The 8,363-nt window shown below is 31.1% G+C and overlaps 1 protein-coding gene across 1 annotated transcript in view; it reads left to right on the forward strand.

Annotated features, from left to right (window-relative positions):
* Window positions 1-5,628: 5,628 nt before the first annotated feature.
* LOC111403943 (putative disease resistance protein At4g10780) overlaps window positions 5,629-8,363 on the forward strand; it is a 13,277-nt gene continuing 10,542 nt past the window's right edge. Inside the window, exon 1 of the mRNA XM_023032627.1 lies at window positions 5,629-6,012. The gene's annotated coding sequence lies outside the window, so the exon portion shown is untranslated. The remainder of the gene's footprint in view (window positions 6,013-8,363) is intronic.

Here is an 8,363-nt window from a genome sequence, read left to right on the forward strand (position 1 = left end):
TCATACCAAAGATTCAGGGTATTACCATAATCCATTAGAAGTGTATCAATATAAAAAAGAGTAGCTGATCGAATTAGATAAAGCATAAGAGTTGGCCACTAGTGGATGGTACACGACCAGTTGGGAATTGCTGTGTGAGTCATTTACACGTTGAACCAATACAGTCCATAATGAAGTCTCTCTTGGAGCAACAGTGTTCTTGTTGCTTGATCAGTACCAAAATAAATGTCCCATTGAAATTTGAAGTACAGTGTGTTTATCATTGTGCCCCCAATTCTCAAAAAACGGTGTAAACTTCAACATCTTTTAAGTGAAAACTCTCCGTTAAGTAAATAATAATCCTTTCTAGATATCAGGTGCAAGTTACCTAGTCAATAAGCAGTTCTTCTTTAATTTCCTTACTTCTCTATGTCTTGTATAGTTTGCATTCATTTTTAATTCACTAAGCATTTCATCACCTTTCTCTGCATACTTTGTGAGGAGGATAGCTCTTTCTTGTTTTTACACTTTCAGGTATTTTACACACAGCTGGCGGGAGAGAGGGATGGAAAACATGAAGTAGAAAACAAAAGTGATGCGTGAAGCTCGAAGAACAATGGTACATTATCCGTACTGTCGAATCATTGTATGCTGCCCAGACCTTCACTACAGATTAAATTGCTAGTTCTTATTCCATTCTTCCTAGTTTTAAATCTGTGGGGTCACATTTTTGCACAATATTCAAACACAGCATTTAATGAAAACACGTCACAAACATTCGGTTCAATTCCTAACGTAGCACAAATTTATATGATACCGGAAAAGAGACGTGAAACCGCGTACAATAAAATCATGTAAATGTGTAGTGTTACTTGTCTATTGAAAATCACACAATAAGATGGATTTCAAATTTTATGAAAAGGTAACATGTTAACGGTAAATTATGTTGCAGTAAAAATTAAATAGTAAGCATATGAGAAACCAAAATGAGATACATTGATCTAATATGCATTATAAAGATTTAGGTGCAATTCCTAAATTACAACGCGTGTATGATAACCAGATATGGTTGTGAAACCGCATATAACGACACGATGTGAATGTGTAGTATTACTTGTCTAAAACCCACATTTTCAAGATCAAAACATGTTGGCTCTTAAAATGTGATGAAGGCATGCACATTTTCAAGATCAAAACATGTTGGCTCTTAAAATGTGATGAAGGCATGCTTCTTTATATTAAATCACAAGAACACACACACACACACACAAAAAGAGAGAGAAACTGACCGGAACGATATACCCAAAATTGATCAGACCAAGTAATATTTCAATACTAATCAGGACATACTAAACAAAATGAGGCGGCTTCTAGGCCGCAGTAGGCATGAGAAAAGACAAACAGCAGCATCATCAAACCAATAACAAATGAACACACCAGCAATTTATCTTCAAACCAATAATTTTATGGCTAGCCAACAAGAATTGGAGGACAAGTTTTAAGCAGCCAATAGAGTCCTTGCGCAGCCTTCTTTAAGGAGAAGAAAAGCTGGCATCTTGGAATTCTTCATTAGAAAGGAATGGTCAAAGTTTTTGACAAATAAGAAAAGCTTATCATTGGCTAACCTAAGTGGCTAGCTTTGTGAAATTTCTGGAAATCTTAGGAAGAAGACGTGCTGATTTTCAACAGAACAAGGCTATGTAAAGCTTACATTTCAAACTGTGGCCAAGAAGCGTTTGCATACTCCAAATACTGAACAAAAATAAATAAAGGTCTGCCCCACTATTCATCTCATCGTGCTAGATCAATTGAAAGAGCTAGAGCAACTATACTGAACAGAACAATGTACAACAAATTTGTTGTTTTGTAATTAAATTATTAGCAAACTATTGTCAAGAAATCATTTGTTGCTTTCTGGAGTATCAACTCCTCTCTTTCCAAACAGAAAAAGGCTATGGCTCATCTATTGGGAAGTCAACCCATTATATTGATACATTAAAGAGAGAGCAAATGGGCACAAAGGCCGAATAACTTTGTTGCAGAAACAGCAGCACGAGAGAATAAGGATGGCCATAATTTTCTTTTACAGCCAGCCTTAACTTGCATCATGAGCTCTCCATGCGCTGAAGTTTATATTATTCTTGTCCTCTAATGGTTCTGTTAAGGGAAGAAATCTCACATCGGTTAAATATCGAAATATTGACCAACTTAAATAAATCTTGGCCCACTTCTCTTAAAAAGGTTGACTTTATTAAAATAAACCCCAAATATTAACATGGTATCAGAGCTTAGTAAACTCGAACGAGCTATTCGATCCGATTAAGTCTAAAAAATGAGCATACGGATTTCAAGATTGGTCTGCTCAAAAAGAGCCACCATCTTGCAAGGGCAATTTAAGGAAATAAATTTCACATCGGTTAAATACCGAAATATTGACCAATTTAAATAGATCTTGTACCACTCCTCTTAATAAGGTTGACCTTATTAAGATGGACCCCAAATCTTAACAGGTTCCTCATCTTTCAATTTGAATGTCCGGTCCAATTCCAAGAATAAATCCGACGGAGTTGTTTTGTAGAATGCCAGTACGACTTGCTTCACCCTTCGTCTCATTTGTAGGAACGATTTATATTGTCAGAGGATGAATTGCAGAAAATAAAAAGTGAACTCTGCATCAGTAACTATAATCCAGAGGGAAAATGTGTTGAAACGTGAAAATAAATTGGGCTGTGAAGTTGCATGAAAATCAAGGTAACCGATTATGTGGATCAAAAAATCAGCTGTGTATCATCATTATTCTTAAATCATCAAACAAATGTGACTTATAAAATTAATGATTTGTGATCGATAAATAAATTGTTGACTTACAAATCTTTTGATATAGGATCGATGGATAAATTTTGACCTAATAACATTTTTGATTTGTAATCGTGAAATAATTTGTAACCTATAAAATTTTTGATTTGTAACCAATTTATTCGATAATTTGTGATCAAATTGTAAAGAATTGTGACCTTAATATATTTAATTAATAAAATATATATTTAGCTAATTATTTTATAAAAATTTAAATAATATCTGATTTTTGAAATTTTAAACCTTATTTCTTAGTTTTGAAATGGATCAAAATCTTTCAGATAAGAAAATTTTCCGCAAGTTTAACCGCATGGTTTCCGAATTCAAAAACTAAACCCATGCACACGCTTGGTTAAAAAATAATCATTAGGATGGATGGTTTCAAATTTTTTTTTTTTTTTTTTTTTTTTTTGGTTTTTTTTTTTGTGGTATTGTTTCATGAAAAGTTCTCAACTTTTCACGAATTTTTGAAACTTGTCTGTGACGTGCAAATGAAAATCTATAAATAAGTAATAGAATTCGATTTCTACCACAAGAAAACATTATTTGAGTTATTCCAATTCATAAAATTCCAAATTCTAATTCCTTAAAGTTTTTCATCAAGTTTTCTTTCGAAGAATCACTTGTGCTTTAATTTTCGTTTTGAAAGGCTTGTCATATCCTCTAAACTACTTGTCGAAAATTCAAAAAGCAATACGAGATGAGGCAAATATCGTTTTTAGGAAAGCGTGTCATATACATGTTTTGGGCCTCATTATTCTCTAACAAGGAGCACTAAAATGAATCCAAGCACAACTTTTTGCACGTATGATCCAAAAACATAGCACTATCCACAATATAATTATAGTAAAAGCTCGAATAATGAATGTTCAATAAATTAATAATCTCGCTTAAATAATAAAATTCATCGATCTCAACTTGGGCCAGTGTACTAAATTAATAATTCCACTAAATGCATAAGATAATAATTATTTTTGAAATCCTTTAAGACCTAATGGATATATAAAATAATAACTGTTTAAATTCATAAAAGTTTATGCTAATACAAATTGACAAATTTTTAATTTGATATTATTTTTTTTATTTCGCATCTTTTGAAAATATACATCTAAAGTCTTTTGCTTTTCTTTGCATTTACATTAATGTTCTCTTTAATGTATGTATGTATGTGCCTTTTTTGTGCTTACAAATTAAATTTTGAATTTTACCCCATTCAATATATATATCAATAAATTGATATATAATACAGGTTATAAAAATATAAAATACTCTATAAATTAATAAATTATTCATTTATCAATAAATTAATAACTCTTTTAAAATAATAATTTTTCTAGGTCCTGACATTATTATTTTATAGAAGTTTCACTGTATATATCACATAGTTAACCCTTATAATTACATTGTCACAGTAATCAAAAATTATATTTTAAAATTATTCTCATGTATGAAAATCATATAACTTTATTGTCTACATTTAACAAGACGCACCGTTTTTTCATGTACGAATATTATAATTAATCTTATTGATAAGACTCAATTTAGTAAATATTCAAACAATATTTAGATATAAAATCAGAAAATAACTTATTTTACAACAAACCTAAAAGTTAAAAATAAAATTACTATCAATGCAAATTTGTATAAAATTAAGTTATAATATTAGCAAAATATATTAATCAATAATCATTTATTCAGTGACTCTAACTGCTTTAGTGTGTGTATTTGGACTATTAAGCATTTTTCGGGAGTTGTCATAATATCTAGGCTCGACTATTCCTAGCATCTCAACATCTCGATTTAAGTTAATAATTGACTCATCCCAATTTTCTTTTAATTTGAGAAAGATTTTTTTGTCAATTTTAACTTGAGATAGAGATGCTACAAAATTTTACCTCGTTCTTGTAAGAGAATGCTTAGCTATAATATTGTTGGGATATAAGAAGTGGCGGATTCAGAATTTTGAATAAGCACGGGCGATCGTTGCCGACCATCAGTCCAATAAAATATTACGAGCTCGTTTGATATATATATATATATTCTGTAAAAAATGCATTTTGGAATAATAATTTGATGAAAAATATATGGTTAAAAATAAGGATAAATTTTGAATTTGCGTGTAATATCATTTTATTAAAAAATATATGGTTGAAAATGAAAGAGAGAAAAATATATTCTGAAATAAATGAGAATCAAATAAGACCTAAAATTTAAATATAACAATTATTTTGTTGAAATTGAACATATATAATTTTGTTACAAGAATATAGTATACTCATCAAATGACATTGTTGTCAAGTTTTATATAATTCAAAGGAAGAGCACAAATAAATTATATAAATTTGTTAACTCTATTGTCACAGTTCATAGAAAGACATGATGGTCAAACCTTTAACTATTCTAGCAAGAGCTCCAAGTTCGAATCCTCATTCCATCAATTTTTGGTAAAATTGGTTTATAGAGGATTCGAACTTGGGACATGCAAAAAGTAAAAACCAGTACCGCAAATTCTAACAATTCAGATAGTTCCCAGTATTGCACTGGCTAGCCGGCTACTCAAAAAAGAAGAATATGGACAGAATTGAGAATATAATTACCCATCATTTAAAGTTGTTACGCGTATCTTCTTTTCTTTGGCGTATTACAAAAATAAAAGTAGAAAAGTCATAATTATATTGAAGCTATTAGGATTCATAAGCAAATCTATTAAAAGATTGTACACGTAATATGTTTTCAATTATATAAGAACAATAATTGATGTTAGCCCATTGCTTCAATTTCTAAGTGCTTTCCAACCGCCTACCCTGTTGGAATTATTTCATTGGTTAATGTTTCCGAGCTCCTTCCGCGAAGTTTCTTCTTCATAGCCCATTGCTTCAATTTCTAAGTGCTTTCCAACATCCTACCCTGTTGGAATTATTTCATTGGTTAATGTTTCCGAGCTCCTTCCGCGAAGTTTCTTCTTCATTTCCATGTCCTTCCGCGAAGTTTCTTCTTCATTTTCCATGTCGCCAATGTTGACTTTACAGTGAAGTAGTATTAATAAAAAAAGAACATAAGCCTGTGTGCTTCACACCTGTGCTTTGCCTTATTGAGAGTTTAAGCAGAAAGAGTTTAAGATTGCAGGATTTTCTCGTGTCCGCCATTTGTTTTGAGCTTTCCAGAATTCGATTGAAGGTAAGTATATGTATTTAGTTTAATTTGATTTTGTTATCATATGGTTCTTTTTTTTATTTTATCCAGTTCAATCATAAAACGATGAATGATTTTGATTCTTACTTTTATAATTTGGAATCTGGATCCATCTTGCATATGCACACTTGTTTCGTCAAGAAAGGTCTTTTGCATTTCTGAATCAATTCAGGTGAACGCGTACAATTAGCTATTTTTAATTAGTTGCATATTTTTACGTCAAGAATATTGCTTCATTCTTCCCCCTTTTTTTAAAATTTTTTTGTAAGTCATTGTTTTTCGCTAATATTAATGACAAATACGGATGATATTACAAACTTTTTCAATTAAAATCGTTGCCCCTCAAATTAGAGCCTATTTGAGCCGATTTTTCACCCAAAAAATTGATTTTTGACCGTTATTTCACTATTTCAGCCGTCGTATTTGACTTTTTCTCCCACAAGTGGACACCACTTTTCTCCTAATAATCAAAAAATCAATTCTCAAAATCACTCTCAAATAGGCTAAACCCAACATAACATAGGCGTGTAGAGAAAGCTTAAGAATAGCTGCCTATATCTCACAATCCTATTGGCCACCCTTTTCTCTTTTTATGCGTTTATCTAGAGTAATAAGTATAGTTGCACCATATTGCACAACATTTTAGTTGTACTTAAAATTCTCAATATTTACTCATTGTAATAGTTTGGTCTCTTACTTTTTTCATCGAATTCTTATCTTCAATATTTCATTAATTAACACGTCTTGTCTTTGATCCTAACTTCTTTTAAAAGTTTCTCTAATTGAGTGTTTTGAATCTATGGAGAAATACTAATGTGCTAATTAATAAAAAAGTTGAAGATAAAAATAGTTAAAAAAAGGTTAGGGATATAAAGGCTATAAGGAGGAAACTAATGTGCTAATTAATAAAATGTTGAAGATAAGAATAGTTGAAAAAAGTTAGGGATATAAATGCTATAATGAGCAAAGATTGAGGATCTTGAGTGCAATTAACATGTGGTTTGATTGATAAAAGTCATGATGTGAATATAATTATTCATTTATTAATTTATATTTTCCTTATTTCCATTTTAACCCTCTATTTTTCTTGCTACCACTCTTGACCTTATTTAAAGGAAAAACAAGTCCCCCACCGCCATTTTCTTTGTCATGGTCAAGTAAATTATAAAAGGAAAAATAATTGCTTTTACACAGAATTTTTTGTCAGAAGTCAAGTGTCAACTCTGCATTAATCTGTTTTAATTTATTTTTTCCATCATCCAATCCAAGGAAGCCACCTCTCTTCCTGTCAAATTTTCGTGTGAAACATCCCGGCTTTTTTCTTAGTCTATTGATTCAACAATTGCTTTTCTAAGTGCTTTCCCACCACCTTTACCAAGTCTATTGTCAATTTGATCGTGGAAAATTGAGAAAATCAGGCAAGATTGAAAGTTTTTACTGGCACCATTGAATTATGAATAAGCACAGAGCGAACTCTATTGTGATATGGTATTTACATTTTAAAATATATACACACTTCCAATAAACATTCTTTGTTGCATTACAAGAATAAAGTCAAGAAGAATCTATTCATATTGAAGCATGACATGTAAGAAAGCCATTCGGAGACGCATAAGCAAATTTATTAAAAATTGGACTCTCATTAAATTTTCGATTATAAAAGAACAATAATTGATGTTAGGTCCATTGTTTCAATTTCAAAGTGCTTTTCGACCTCCTCCTACCTTGACCAAGTCTGTTGTCTATAAAATAGCTTATATTCAAATATTTTTGAATAAATTAATCTTTTAAATTTATTTATTTTTTATTGACTTTGTACAAAAATGCAGGAGACGCCATTTTGTTTTCTTTCGGCCAAGTTAGTACCCCACGGTGTAATATTTCCCAACGTAGTGTTGGGAATCTACTTAAACATGCATAGCGAAATTTAAAATAATTTTCGATTCCCACCAAGAATCGCCTTTGTGTTTAGATAGAAATTGTGACAAGATTGTACCTTTTCCAGATTTGCAATCTTTTTGCTTTTCTTTTCGTTCCATCAACCTTGATTCGCCACCACAGCTGTCCAATTGTGCAGCCGCCAACGGTGATCCGCACAGAGAATAAGATTGCAGCCTCTAGGGTTTTCTCTTGTGCCAGCAAGAATAATGAAAACCATAATGGACCTCAAACCCTAGTTATGTATTTATATAAACCCAAACAGGCTCGGTCCGGTCCGGTCCAATAATTAATTAATTCAATTAATTAAACCCGGTCCGTGAATTAATTAATCCAATTAATTAATTCGAAAATATAAATAACAAATCCAATTAATTAATTTATCCAACGATTGTTAA

Source organism: Olea europaea, chromosome 11 (assembly GCF_002742605.1).
Source record: "Olea europaea var. sylvestris chromosome 11, O_europaea_v1, whole genome shotgun sequence".
NCBI lineage: Eukaryota > Viridiplantae > Streptophyta > Magnoliopsida > Lamiales > Oleaceae > Olea > Olea europaea.